The sequence below is a fragment of the Lineus longissimus genome, chromosome 14 (genome assembly GCF_910592395.1).
Source record: "Lineus longissimus chromosome 14, tnLinLong1.2, whole genome shotgun sequence".
NCBI lineage: Eukaryota > Metazoa > Nemertea > Pilidiophora > Heteronemertea > Lineidae > Lineus > Lineus longissimus.
The window spans coordinates 13,861,554-13,876,434 of record NC_088321.1 but is presented as its reverse complement, the minus strand read 5'-3'; positions in this window follow the sequence as shown (position 1 = coordinate 13,876,434).

The window sequence follows — 14,881 nt, the reverse complement described above, 5'->3', positions numbered from 1 at the left end:
GGTCGGTTACCAACGTTTTATAGGAAGCGGGAAGCAATAAACTTTGCGACCCGGGTTGGCTCAGTCTGTGAGACTGGGTTCCTGTCCAACGTGGAACATCCCAGGTCAATGCGGCGACGGTGATGGCAGCCAACCTTCCGCCGGACAGAAATCGGAAGGAAATGAGCTCGGCGACTGGTCAAGGTATTTGACTCTGGCAAGTCTGTGAAATTGAGTTCCTATGTCTTGTTTCACCGATGGGAAATCGCATGCCATGATGTCTGATCAATTCCGAGTATCTCTACCCTCATCAGCACTATCCATCTAAAGCCAATATGGGAGGCACAAATAAATCAGGAGTGTTTAAGACATTGCCCCCATGGAAAGGTCGAAGGTTTGAGATGCAGACGAACTGCGAATATTTATACGGCTGTACATGTAGCGGCCACGAGTCAAGGAAATTACCTCACCGTCCATTTATCATTGGCATATACGGTTCATCGAACTCTGGCTTCTCATAAATGTTATCCGACTGAGGTAATTACGGATTACTTGGACAGGTCCTCATCAGCATAATATCTACTTTGGTCCATGATAGATGACTGAGTATTGGCAACATCGCTTAGAGTTCAGTTCGGTGACAGAGATAAAATTGGAGAAACTGTCCCATTGCTTTAGCACATCGACACCAGATACATCGTATGCAAAAAAGCGACCGGGTTCACTGCTATATTTAGGGTACAGGGCGTTGTAGTCTAAAACAGATCTTGTCACCTTCGCTGGCGGTAACTTAACTTGGTGTTAACTCCATTAGATTTAGGTTGACACAATCGTTAGTGACAAACTTTGATTCGGACAACATGGCTCATGATCACCCATTCATTCTACCGATTTAGGTTGACACAATCGTTAGTGACAAACTTTGATTCGGACAACAGGGCTCATGATCACCCATTCATTCTACCGATTTAGGTTGACACAATCGTTAGTGACAAACTTTGATTCGGACAACAGGGCTCATGATCGCCCATTCATTCTACCGATTTAGGTTGACACAATCGTTAGTGACAAACTTTGATTCGGACAACAGGGCTCATGATCACCCATTCATTCTACCGATTTAGGTTGACACAATCGTTAGTGACAAACTTTGATTCGGACAACAGGGCTCATGATCGCCCATTCATTCCACCGATTTTGTCTGAAGCATCGTCTCTCGTCTCAAGACTGAAGTTTTTTAGTCAGCCTCTTTGAAATGGCAAAAGAACTGACCAGAGGCAACCCTGAACATGAGAAGATTTCAGCATGGTGTGGTAATTCATTCTATACTCACAAAGATGCTGCTCCTGCGGCTGATTGCGGGTTGTCTGAGGGTAAATCTTGTGCTTGTGACATCCTCGAAGATAGCAGAAGTGTAGTCACATTCAGTGCATACTAACATCATGTTAACCTGTAGTGTGAAAGAGTAAAGTTATCATCCCAGAAATGTCAGTATCGGTGATTTTCTCGCACGATAATCTTTTTCTAGGCATAAAACGAATCTCGGGGAATATAAAACGGTACTAATCGCGTGTGCATACTGCATTTTGTTACATTCTTCGATACATTTTCGACAGTATTAGTGTCGTATGGAGTCATTGGGAAGAAATAAAGCAAAATGAGAGAGTTCCCAAATTTGCAGTCGGTTGGGCCATAAGCTGCAAACTGTTGCAATAATCATCTCATTCAAGACAAGAAGCAACCATGCCGAACTGGACAATGTACATGTACAGGCAACCAACTATACCCTACACTCTGCCTCCTCAGTGAGTGCTCTGGGTAGCCAAAGTGTAACTGATATCCAAAGTGACCCAGTTGCTGGCAGATTATAGCCTCGGTTTAGTATACCTGGTTAGCATAAACTTGGCCGCCCACTGACATAGATTCATGCATAATATGTCCTAGTTTACCTATATTAGGAATGTAAACAATAATAGTGCCATGCATGGAAAGTGGAGTTTGTCCATCTGAAATGTGCATTGAATTCACTATTGCAGTACAATAAATAAAATCACCCTCTCAACATCCCTAATCCATTGAATCAAGAATATCCAAATATCCAAACAATTATTTCATTCCATATTCCTTTTTTGGTCGAAAAATATAAATCAAAGTAAGGGTCACTGAATGAATATAGGCCTACAAAGGTGAAACATTGATAATCCAAAAGAAGTAAGAATATAATCCACCAAAGGAACAACAAAATAAGTTTAACCTGTTCAGAAGAACTGGAACCAGGAAAGATGTAACAAAATTGACAATGCAGGAAGCACTTGATCTTCACCACCACGTGTTTCATCATGGTTACTGTGGTCAATATGCTAATGAGCGGCTGATAATGAGCTGGACAAGCAACATAAAAAATGTGATAGCCACTTCGTTGATGACCAGAAAGGGTGTAAATTGTACTCATTCACTACAGTAAGACATGGTCAACACCATGGAATTGACCTTCTGCACTTGAAGTATCAGAAACAAAATCTATCCCTATTACAAGATCAAAGGAATATGCCGCCTTGCAAACAAGCAGCCTGCTGAGTTTGAGAGATTATTGCAGACAAGTGTATAAACAAATTAACCCAAATGTGTGTAATTAATCAAGCAGAAAGGTCCCTGTACCAGGCTGTATCATGATACCATACACAAGTTGACCACCAAGAATGTTATTGACAGTTTAGTTGAGGGGGAGGGGGCTGTGCTGGGTGGACTCCAGCCATTCATAAGCCTCATACATCAAGGGGTGTGCATATTCATTGAGAAAAGTGGTTGAATTCCAAAGCCAAGATGTCAATCAAAGGTCTCCCATCAATGGTCTCTTGTTTTAGACATAGAAACTTTTTCTATCCCAATTAGAAGTTGGGGGTGGGGTGTGTGTTGGACAGTACTCACAATGAAATGCATTTTATGCTCTCAAAAGTGCTTAAATGGAATACATGTTGCATTAGGATTGTAGTGTGGTATGTATCTAACAATATTAAGCATGTTTATTGAGGTAAAAAAAGATTTGGGCTGTGTCAGAGTCATTTCAAATAATGACCCCAGCTATCAAAGCACTATCTGAGATCATAGTGCATTGAAACTGGAATGCACTAGATAGTACACAAACTAGGTCAATCCAGAACGAGGCTGACTTTGGCCTATTTTGTATAAGTTTTGACCCAGGTTGTACACTGCCTATATCATCAAATATAATACTTCATGCAGCACTTTATGCATGTCAAGCACTTTATGCAGCACGTTTAGGCAAGTGCTTCTCGTCACAAAGGCCTACTCTGGACTACAACCTAAAGGACACAGTACAGGTCACAATCTCCACAACCTAGGGAGATATTAGTGCATATACATGTAGGTACCCTGAATTAGCCATTGGCCTAACATAGATACGACTTGATATACCAATTTATGGCAACCTCATCAATATCAACCTACTAAAAAGGATTGATGTTCTAAAACAGATTGATGTTCTTAAGTTACTATCGAGAAAAACCTACCAGCAAATCCTCATCTGGTTTTATCCAGCGAAAGATATTCTCTGTTGAAGCTGTCGATATGCTTCCGAAAGTTCGGTGTTTTTCTCCTAACGAAAGTGATAACATAGCTGTCGGGCACTAATCCCATTAGTTTTTGTCGCGCAAAAATCATCTGGCCAATTAGTGTAACTATTAGGTTGTCGTATTTTATCATCTGTTGTACCTATGCTGTATTAGTTTATAAAAAAATCATCATAGCACTTTCATTTTGTATTTCAGCCCTTTATAAATGTTTACTGAGTAGTATGATAATAAAAATCATGTAAAATTGTGTTGCCGTTTATTTTATAAAGAGCAATGAACGATTAGATAGATTTGTTATTGAGCATTCCGGGACCTGATTGTTGGAAACAATGAAAAAAGGCTAGGGGCAATTGTGCTCACCGTATAGATATTTGGTGGTTAGGAATTCATACCGATGCATGTATAGTATACACATGTAACTCTTCACGCGTGACGCCTGACGCCTCATCATTCACTCCTCACTTTTCATTCCCCATTTTCCCAATGTTACACAGGTTTTACGTTTTACTCCTTCATTTGTCACTTGGCATTTCACGGGTGCGGCCATGGACTCCTCAGAGAACTAAATGCTTGCTATGTTGCTGTTTTTGAACAACGGACGAAAACGGAAGCGGAGGCAAACTTTCTTTGTTGTCGTCCATCCTGACCCTGAAAAATTCAAATAAATTACTTAAGACTATGTGCTTTGTATTCATCTTGTTTATCACCTCATTTCAATGGAAGTACTATCGGATTAATACGGCAAATGGTTATATGTGCCTAAATAATTCGAGAAAACTTTCACAAGACAAAAATACTCACAGCAGTTGGAGGAAATCTTACCTTAAAAGTCAAAATACGTCCTGCCTCTGGTCCGGTTCACTTCACAAAGAATGAACATGTCCATTCTTTGATTCACGCATAAACCTGATGACCTCTTGGGTTCACCAATGATCGACCCGTGAATAATGAGGCGTGAGGAGTGAAAAGTGAACGTCTATGTAACGTCTGCCCAATAAACGAGATATTGAACTTTTACCTTTTCAGTTTTGGCCCCCTGGTGGCCAAGTCGAGAATCATATTGGACCGAAATTCGGTGTCAGAAGTTATCTGACCTAGAGGGTCCTGAGTACCAAGTTTCAAGTTGTTAGCTTTAGTTGTTAAGAAACATGCCATTGTTACACTCAAACGGCCATAGCCAATTGACCTCTGTAACCCTGAAAAGTAGGTCAAATCAAAAACCCGTAGAATATTTGATGTATCTTTGCTCGGAGTACCTACCATCAAAATATCATCGAAAACAAGTCACTAATAAGCGAGATATTGCAGTTTTTCTTTTTTGTTCAATCATATGGGACCGAAATTCGGTGTCAGATGTTATATGGCGTATGGAGTTATATGTACCAAATTTCAAATTCATGGCTTTAGCCATAGTTACACTCAAACGCCCAATTTACGCCATTTGACCTTTGTGACCTTGAAAACTAGGTCAAATCAAAAATCCGTATGACATGTGATGTATCCTTGCCTACCGAAAATGAGTCACTTATGAGAGAGATATCACACTTTTTAGGTTTCGACTTTTGGCCCCCTAGTGGCCAAGTTGAGAATCATATTGGACCGAAATTCGGTGTCAGAAGTTATCTGACCTAAAGGGCCCTGAGTACCAAATTTCAAGTTGTTAGCTTTAGCGGTTAAGAAACATGCCATTGTTACTCTCAAACGGCGATAGCCAATTGACCTCTTTAACCTTAAAAAGTAGGTCAAATCAAAACCCGTAGGATATTTGATGTTTCTTTGCTCGGAGTACCTACCATCAAAATATCATCGAAAACAAGTCACTAATAAGCGAGATATTGCAGTTTTTCTTTTTTTGTTCAATCATATGGGACCGAAATTCGGTGTCAGGTGTTATGGCGTAGGGAGTTGTGCACCAAATGTGTACCAAATTTCAAATTCATGGCTTTAGCCATAGTTACACTCAAACGGCCAATTTACGCCATTTGACCTTTGCGACCTTGAAAATTAGGTCAAATCAAAAACCCGAATGACATGTGATGTATCCTTGCTTACCGAAAACGAGTCACTTATGAGAGAGATATCACACTTTTTAGGTTTCGACTTTTGGCCCCCCGAGGGCCAAGTAAAAAATCGGACTGTAATTCAGTGACAGAGGTCACCTGACGCAGGGGTTTTGGTTTTCTTGAAACAAGATACAGACGACGGACTACGACTGACACTACGGTATTGTATAGACTCCCCTACGGCGAGCCAAAAAGTCAAGTAACTTTAAATAACTGGCGTTAACTTCAACTTGGCGTTAACACTCTCAATTAGGCCCAGTAAAATATTAACATTATGTTTCTAGATAATTGATCTTTATTGAAGGACAAAGCAATTTCTTACTTTGAAGTTTCAGATCTTAATGCCTTAAAGTGGATTAAAAGAAAGTTTGACAGGGGAAACATTTTAAAATGGCAAAGAAATCGTATTTTTATCACTTTTATTTGGAAGACTCCAGATACCCACATTAGCCTTTAATATTTGCTTAAAATAAATGTTTGCCAATCTTAAATTTCACAAATTTTCCCTTTTTCATTTTGGGGTTATGATTTAATTTTTTTGAAAGTTTCTCTTTGAAGTCTAATATCAATTGTGTGATGGGTTGTATCATTATTCCCCCTTTGGTGTCAAAATGTCACAGTTTTAACTGTGACATTGCTTAAAAGATAATGTTTGCCGTCTTAAAGTTGAAGAATTTCACTCTTTTTCATTTTTGGGTTATGATTTGATTTCTTTAAAGTTTTTTTCTTTGAAGTCTAATATCACTTGTGATGGGATGTACACGTATCATTTTCCTCGTTTGGTGTCAATTTATTAGTTAATGCTTTAAATGGACAACTTGGGCATGAGATATGTTGGTTTTCCATTCAAAAATGGCTTCCAGCAGGACCGTAACGTCACAAAACAGGATCATTGAAAAATCGTTGAACTGCAATAAACAATGCACTAGATCGGAATGTAACCATAGGCCAGCCTGAAATTCACAAGCCATGTCCGAAACTGCCTCGAAACACTGGCAAAAATCATTATAAGAGATCAGCATTAGCGTGATACTACGAGTGGCGGCGCATGGTGTCAAGTAGTGGTATTATCCTTCTGGCTAGGTAAATCCCGCGCCCAAGTTGTCCCTTTAAATGATTGATATTTTCGTGAGTGTAATGTTCGCACTTGCCTCCTGTCCTCAGGCGCAAAGATTCGCGGGAAAAAGCGGCCGTATGCGGAATACAAGGCAACATGAATAGACGAACAAATTGTTAGTTTTGCCTGAAATAAATAAGTGCGAGGGGTTACGTGCTACATCATCACGGTGGGTAAAGGTATAGGTTTACCTTTGTATTACAATAGAAACAAGGCCCTCCCAAAACAGTGCTGGAGGGGTACACTCGGATTAAAATAAAAATTGCGGGCCTTAACGCCCCTCAAAATGAACTAATCTGTTGTCTGTTTCTTCCTCTTGCCGGTACGCATGTTTTTTTTTCTTTTGCAAACCGATACCTTTACCCACCGTGATCATAATATGCATATAAAATCATTTTAATCGTCTCCAACAAGAGGCGGGAAACCAGGGATCACTGTGCTCATCGAAACTGACTGCGGTCAACGGATGACAATGACGACGACCACGGTTGCAGACACTGTGCTACCGCGGGAAACCAGGGACCACTGTGCTCACCGAAACTAACTTCGGTCAACGGACGACAATGACGACGACCACGGTTGCGGACACTGTGCTACCGCGGGAAACCAGGGACCACTGTGCTCACCGAAACTGGCTTCGGTCGACGGACGACAATGACGACGACCACGGTTGCGGACACTTGCAGTCACACCCTATCAGTGAACCAAAAAGTGACAAATATCAATTTCCATGGTTACAAAATGGTTATGTGCAGCAAATCAATATCTGTTCTTTCCAATTTGTTTATCTTTCTAGAGAGGACAACGTTGCTGAAGCGTTCTATTTTGATCCCCCCCCCCGCCCACCTCCTTATATGAAAACAGTTCACTTCTTATATCGTACAAGTCGGAAAGAACAGACCCTCAGGGTGTTACTTATTGTTAGCAAATGAAGGTCCAAATGACACGGTAACAAAAGTACTAACATTTTACCAATCTCACGTAAAGATCCTTTTCAGTAGGGAGTGGGGTTCCAAATTAAATATGAGTTAGAACTATTTCGACAATCAAAAAATAATTCAATCACTAATTTACATGCAGTTGTAATTAGTATTGAATGATTTTTGATAATATTCGAAATCGCTCCATTTTGCAGTTTTCATTACAACACCACAAATACAATACCAGCAAGTAAGATTGGTAAATGGAAGTATTTTTACGCCTACGTGGTATTAAATTGCCATGTCATTTTGTGAGATTAAAATCACTGTGCCTGGTTCTTGTCTTAAGAAGGCGCCTGAAATCCGTCCTCTTTTAAACAATCGTAGTACTTGATGCTGAATGTCGTTCTTCTGACACGAGTAGTCCATGCTACTAGCTGAAGTCCGTCCTTTTTTTCACATTGTCGTAGTCCCTGCTACTGAATTCCGACTTTTTTAACACATTGCATTATTGTAGTCCATTCTACTTGTTGAATTCCGCCCTTTTTTACAGGTGTAGTCGTTGCTACCTAATTCCATCCACTTTGACACATGTAGTCCAAGCTACTGAATTCGATCCATTTGTTTAAACACATTAGTAGTGCATGCCACTAGCTGAATTCGTTCCTCCATTTTTTACACAATATTCCGTGCTACTGAATGCCATTCGATTCGTTCACATTCTTAGTCCACACTAATGATTTCCATCCATTTTAACACACTTTATTTTGTAGTACATGCTATTGATTTCCATCAATTTTTACAAATTCGTAGTCCTTGCTACTGAATTCCATCCATTTTTACGCATTTTGTAGTCCTTTCCACCGACTTCCTTCCATCGTAAGCCCCATTCGAAGTCCTTGCAACAACTTATATATCAGTTCCATGACCTAATCGAAAGAGACAGAAGAAATACGAGTTGCAACAGATGTTTTGTGAGGTTTTTTTAAACGAGTTATTATCATTTTTTATCATTATTGGCTTAATCACTTTATTTCAGAATATATCTTTGCAGGGGCCTTATGCACGTTCAGTAATTGGTGGTTACTAATAGCCTCAGCATTTGATACTACAAATTACATTAAAAAACTGCTAACTTGGTTAACAGAACGTTTTCGATCAAATATTTGTTCGAGTTCAAAGCCAAAAATAAAACACACAAGAAGTGACTGATCACGAGTTTTAAAACGCCTCCGCCCACCCTTACGTCCTTCTCGATGAAACCGTCTTATCTTTTGTGACTTCGATGTATTTTGAGATGTCTCCTTATCCCATTTTCTTGTAGAGCTCCTCTCACGATGAGGACGGAAGAACACAGCCAGCGCGTGTATGAAAAAATGTTACATGACAAATACTATGGAATGTTTCACACCAGCCGGGATTAATTGGTGGTGCTATTCATTGGAGGGGATAAAAATAAATTTGAAATCTGTGTACAAGTTTCCTATAAGATGTTGGTGTAGGGCATTATGGCTTGAAATAATGGCGCACTTGTTATGCAAGTATGAATAAGTACATATGTATGTTTGGAAAAGCGCATCAAACGTTAACCAGGAATGACCAACCACAAGAGATTAATTTTGACAGGAATTTGCCTCAGGAACAAAAATCTTGTTGTTATCGTCGTTCACAGTTAACTCATCTTAACTTTTTTGGTAAGAGCTGTAGGAAACGTAGCCACCGTTGGCAGTATTGGCTGTTTAAAGTGTTTAAAAGATCGTCTATTAAATATGGCTGGCACGAGTCCATGGCATGACCGAACCCAAGAAAGATGAATAGGCGCGGAGGGTTCAAGAAAACTAGTTTACGTCTAACAGATGACAGACGCGGGACCAAATCATTCGGATGACCATACCCGGTAGAAGAACACGATTGAACATTCCTTGGGGAAAAGAATTGCAAGTCTTAGGCTGGAGCTAAGTGTTAGCTAGGTTCCGCAATCCTTAAGAATGTAGTGTGCGGAGCACAAAATTATGTGGCATCAAATCATCTAATAACTCACTGATGAGACACTCGTAAATAATACGTTATACTTTATGTGTACCAGGAGGAATTGGAATTGAGAATTCGTCATTCGTATACAAGTTCGTGAGGCTTGCGAAATTTACCTATTCCCCAGCCCCATTGGGTGGAAGTCTCGTGGAAACTCCGCTGCTTCGTTTTCTTAAGTTATGAAGACTGCATCTGTGCAGTGGGATTGGGGAATCTGGTTGGTCAAAACAATAGCAAGTCTCTAAAAAAGCTAATCTGTCAAATATGTCTGGTAAAAATTCCTCCATGACATGAACAAACCACAGAAAGATGAATGAATCTGCAGGGCATGAAAACTAGGTCACACATTCCCAACTAAAAACGGATGACCATTAAGGGGATATACAAGGACTGAATATGGTCTTTATAGCCTAGCGAAAACACCAATAGCGCTGAAGCGAAGCAGTGCCACTTTATCAGCATTTTAAAAGAGGAAGAGTGTGTTTCTTTCCGGACGCAAGGACAGACGAAAAATAGGCCGGGTATGTCGGGACAGCCATCATCGCGGGATTCGGGAATATTCGGGAGGTCCAGAAGACCGCGTTGAGATTGGCCGAAGTTGCCAGACGGGTAGGGGATGATGCCTTTTTTACAATGGAGTTAGGATAGTCCCTCTCCCTCTCCCTCTCCCGATTTAACTGCATTATTGATTCGATTCAAAAGTCTTGATCAGAACCGGTAATAAGGCATGGGTTGCTAATTTCTCGTCCGAAACGGACTCGAAAAAGCGCTGCTTCTTGTGAAAGTGATCCCATCAACGGAAATCGTGAAGCACTGACAGCTCTTTCAATTACTTGAACTAAATCTTAGAGCACACTACAGACGTACCGGTAACTCGCTAAAGCTAGTGGTAGACGACAAATAATGCAAATGACGAAAATAGATTTCGATTTAGAAAGAGGAATTTAAAGACCTCTGCTGCATCATCTCACAAACATTTATCTCTGTGTGCTTCTAGCTTCCAATACATGGAAGGCTTTACTGACAACAAAAAACAAATTTCATTATTCAGCTCACTCTGAAGTTTTAAACCAATTGTTAGATCACTCTCTCTCTGACAATAATTGCACTAGACTCGAACAGTCACGCACGCTCTAATGGTAGGAAAGTGATCAGCACTTTTTTCTCAGCCGTACTAACGATATCTTTACTGCGCTGGGTATGTCGTGGCTTTAGAGTTATGCTGATTTTTAAAACAAATACATCAAGGTTTGGACAAGGCTGAGTCTCCTGGCAGCCATTACACATTGACAAAAACCCTGCATGCAATACCTTTTTTTCTCAACCCCACTAACGATTTCACCGAGCTGAGTACAACATGCCATTAGACTAAAGCTAATTAAAAAAGATAGATCAAGTTTTGGACAAGGCTGACAGTGGTAGCCTACTGCTAGTATACAGTGTCAGCAACCCAGCAATACCTAAACTGTACAGTGGCCATAATTCGCAAACTACGAACACCAAATTCTCTCTTTTCTACATCGCGTTTATTGTTATGCATGTCACGGGCCATCGGCAGGCGATGCTATCACGTCGTTGGTGGATAACAACGACTAATGTGTGATTGTTTCGTTCATGATCTCCCGTTTGGGATTTGTCTGTTTTCGTTGGCTTCCCTTGGCGCTATTACTCCGATGTAATGTATTCACCACGCCATTACTACACACACTAATGTTCGAACTTAATTTTACAGTGCCCATTGGTAGTATGTAAATGTTGAAACGAGCCAAATGAAACAAGCCAAACTAAACGAGCCAAATAAACGTTTTAAACCTGAACTTAAAGATCAAGTTTACATTTAATATTCATTGCAGGATTTGGTCAAGTATGTTTATGGCATAGAACATCATATTATTCATAGTTCATTCAATTTGGTTCATTTTAAGTTTTGCAAGGTGCACCATGGGACGTTTCATTCAGTCGTTTATTTTTGCATCGTTTTGTTTGGCTTGTTTCATTTGGCTCGTTTCAATATTTACATCCTACCGTGCGCATTACGTGTATTTAACCTTGGCGCAGTTGAGGCCTCTCAACCCCTCTCTAAAATCAGTTTGGGTGAAGATTCGGGCGAGTCCATATTGTGTCTCGTAACCATGCAGAAAGTTTTACCAGATCAAGCCGACTAAGCAACTTAGGCACATTTTCTTCCAGAGTCCGGTTGTTCAAAAGAAGAAATACATTTTTAAAGATAACTTAACGTTAAAATTCCTGACTTGGCGTTAAGATAACGTCAAGTTTTATTTTGAGTTGTTCAAACAATATTAGCCTTACATTGGCGTTATCTTTAACGTTAGATTTAACTTACCTAAAACCCTAAGTTAAATCTAACGTTATCTTTAACTTGATTACCTATACCTACCATGGCAACTAACATCAGTGAACCAAGATGCAATATTTGCTAACATTAGCGTTAGTTTACCCTAACGTTGTTTTGAACAACCCAAATTTAACGCCAAGTTAGCTAACGCCAAGTTAAGGAATTTAACGTTGATATTTAACTTAACATCAATGAAATTTAACTTCTTTTGAACAACCGGGCCCTGGTCATCAAAATGTCTCTTGAAGACTTTGTCCGCCAGTTGGTCTCCCCCTCTACATATCAGAGTTCGACTACCTCAAGAATGTGTCCTCCTCAAGTAGACTTCACCTTTGCTTACATCTATCGCATAGAATGCAGGTCAATTTTATGCAACGTCCTGATATCAGCCCGATCTCTTATAACTGCATGGTTTTCTCGGAGTCTTTCTGGTCTATTGAATCATGATTCCAGGCCGAGATTTGCAATGGGGTGATGCACATTTGATGTAATGGCCAAGATATCTCACCAAATTGACCAATTTCAGCAGGGCTTTGACTGAGCGTATACAATACAACAGCGTTCTCAAGGGGAATGGCTCGTCACTAGGTCCTCGGTAGTATCAAAGTAGAATCAAAATTGCCAAGATATCTGACCAAATCTAGCCAATTTCAGCAGGGCTTTGACTGAGCGTATTTCAAAGATAGATATAAAGGCCTGTTGTGAGAGGCTCGGGTAATCAGTGGCAATGAATGAATAAACAGCAAGCCTCCACGGCTACGTTGATTAGAAAGCTTGTCTCTCGGGTTATAAAGCAATCTCAAGGTAAAGATAATGTCATTAAATCTACCCTGGCAGACATTGGGCGAGGATAGAGGCATTCAGCTAAATGTCACGGGTGATGACGGTAATTAACCCTGCCTGATGGGGCTGTACTTCTCTGAAGGAAACCAACCAAGGAACGTACTAGTATGATGATCGACCCGTCGAAATTATCATATCAGTATCAATCTTTCCGATATAAGGGAGGTTGAGAACAGCAACTTAACCATCATTATACGTACTATACCAAGTAGCCATGCCGATCCACCGTCGTTGTACGTATATCCATCCTTCACCGCCGATAACTCCCCCCTGATCGGTCGTCAGAAGGCCTGATACTTTATCGGTAGTCTCCCTGCATTCCCTTCCATCCCACACGTCCTCTGTCCCGACAACACTAACATTACACTTACTCGTGGTTGTCGCACGAGACACGCGCCAAAAGCCATCATAATTGAAGACCAGGTGTTCAATGAGTAACGGTTCCAGGGATGCTGACCTGACCCAAATGCACAGTGCATGTTGTATAGAAGAAGGGTAACCTGATCCGGAGGTTGGCACTATCAATTCAGGCCGTCATTCAATTACTTTGTGTCGAGCAATTTGATTGGCCACCCGTTTATGATGGTGCGTCCGACAGATTACCTGGCGGGAGTTATCGGCGGTGAAAGGAGGAGAGACTTTAGGACTGATATTCACCGCCGATAAGTCGGCATGCCAAGAAGCGTGCGTATTTCTAATCGTATACGTATAAGGATCCGTGAAAAGTCCCCGATCTCAACCTCCCTATTGATGAGAGCTTTAGAACGAATGACCGTGGGCATTTTTCAATGAAGTCAATATGGATGGACGGATGGCACACAGCACGGCTCTTAAAAATTAAGAATTAGTAACATGTTTTGAGCTTTTGAAAAACATCTCAGGGTTTTTCAACCAACACAATGCATTCCCTACAGGTGTTTCAGCTCAATCTTGGGGGTTCTTCACTTCCACGAAAAAACTTTAGAGTTGGCATTGGCCAAATAAATGACCTCAAGAAGCACACTAGAAAATGTCCCCTGGAAAAAGTGTCCGGTCCTGTTGATATAGTATGGTTCTATAGAGGCCATGACTGCCAATAGCTCAGAGATCAAAGCAAATAAGAATCCTTTGTTGCCCGGATATCCTATCCTAGACATTTCAACCTTCTACACCGGCCACCTAAAACCTACAGTACCCTGCGGGTCCCTTTGAATGTCCCTTTAAGTGATGGTTCTCGCCAATAAAATGAGATGATGGTAATTCCCAAGACAAATATCACGGCTATTGTAGCTACATGTAGAACTGAGCAAATACGCGTGATGAATGAAAAACGCCATCAACAGCGCTGTTATTGTTTGTAAACAAACACGGATGCCTACAATGAAGATTAATTTGGTACTTTATGGATCAATGCAAATACATTGCGATAGCCAGTGTACCACACACTACTCTCCATTGCTATGAGTCGCAAACAACAGCTCCTTCGCTTCGTTTGTTGGGAAAAAATCCTGATATGATGGACACAGATGTTCCAAATGCTTCGCCCCAATCAAAACCACGCCCTGCCTGACACACTTAATTAGGTAAATCGTACTTATTGTGAACATTCTGGAAAAATATCTGACAACTCCATCCCAGGACAGCGGCAAGGCATGGTTACCTCCAACGACCTCCCCTCGTCCACTCTACGAATCAACATCGAGTCCAAGCCCCCACATGAAACTAAACCAATAGAATTGACATGGAGCACTACTTAACGGAAAAAAATCAGCATCTGATCCGGACAATCAAGCCGGCAAACTACTGTTAACCCCCCCCCCCCCCCCCCCCGCCTTAACATTGTGTACAACAGAATCAAAGCAGTCAAAACACGTCTCAATTCATCCGTGGTGTTAGCTTTACTAGCCTTTGCATTCAAGCTGCGCCCCACGGTGTACACCACTGGACCATCTGGGCGACAGGAAACATATTGTTATTCTGTCCCTCATCCGCAAATCTTT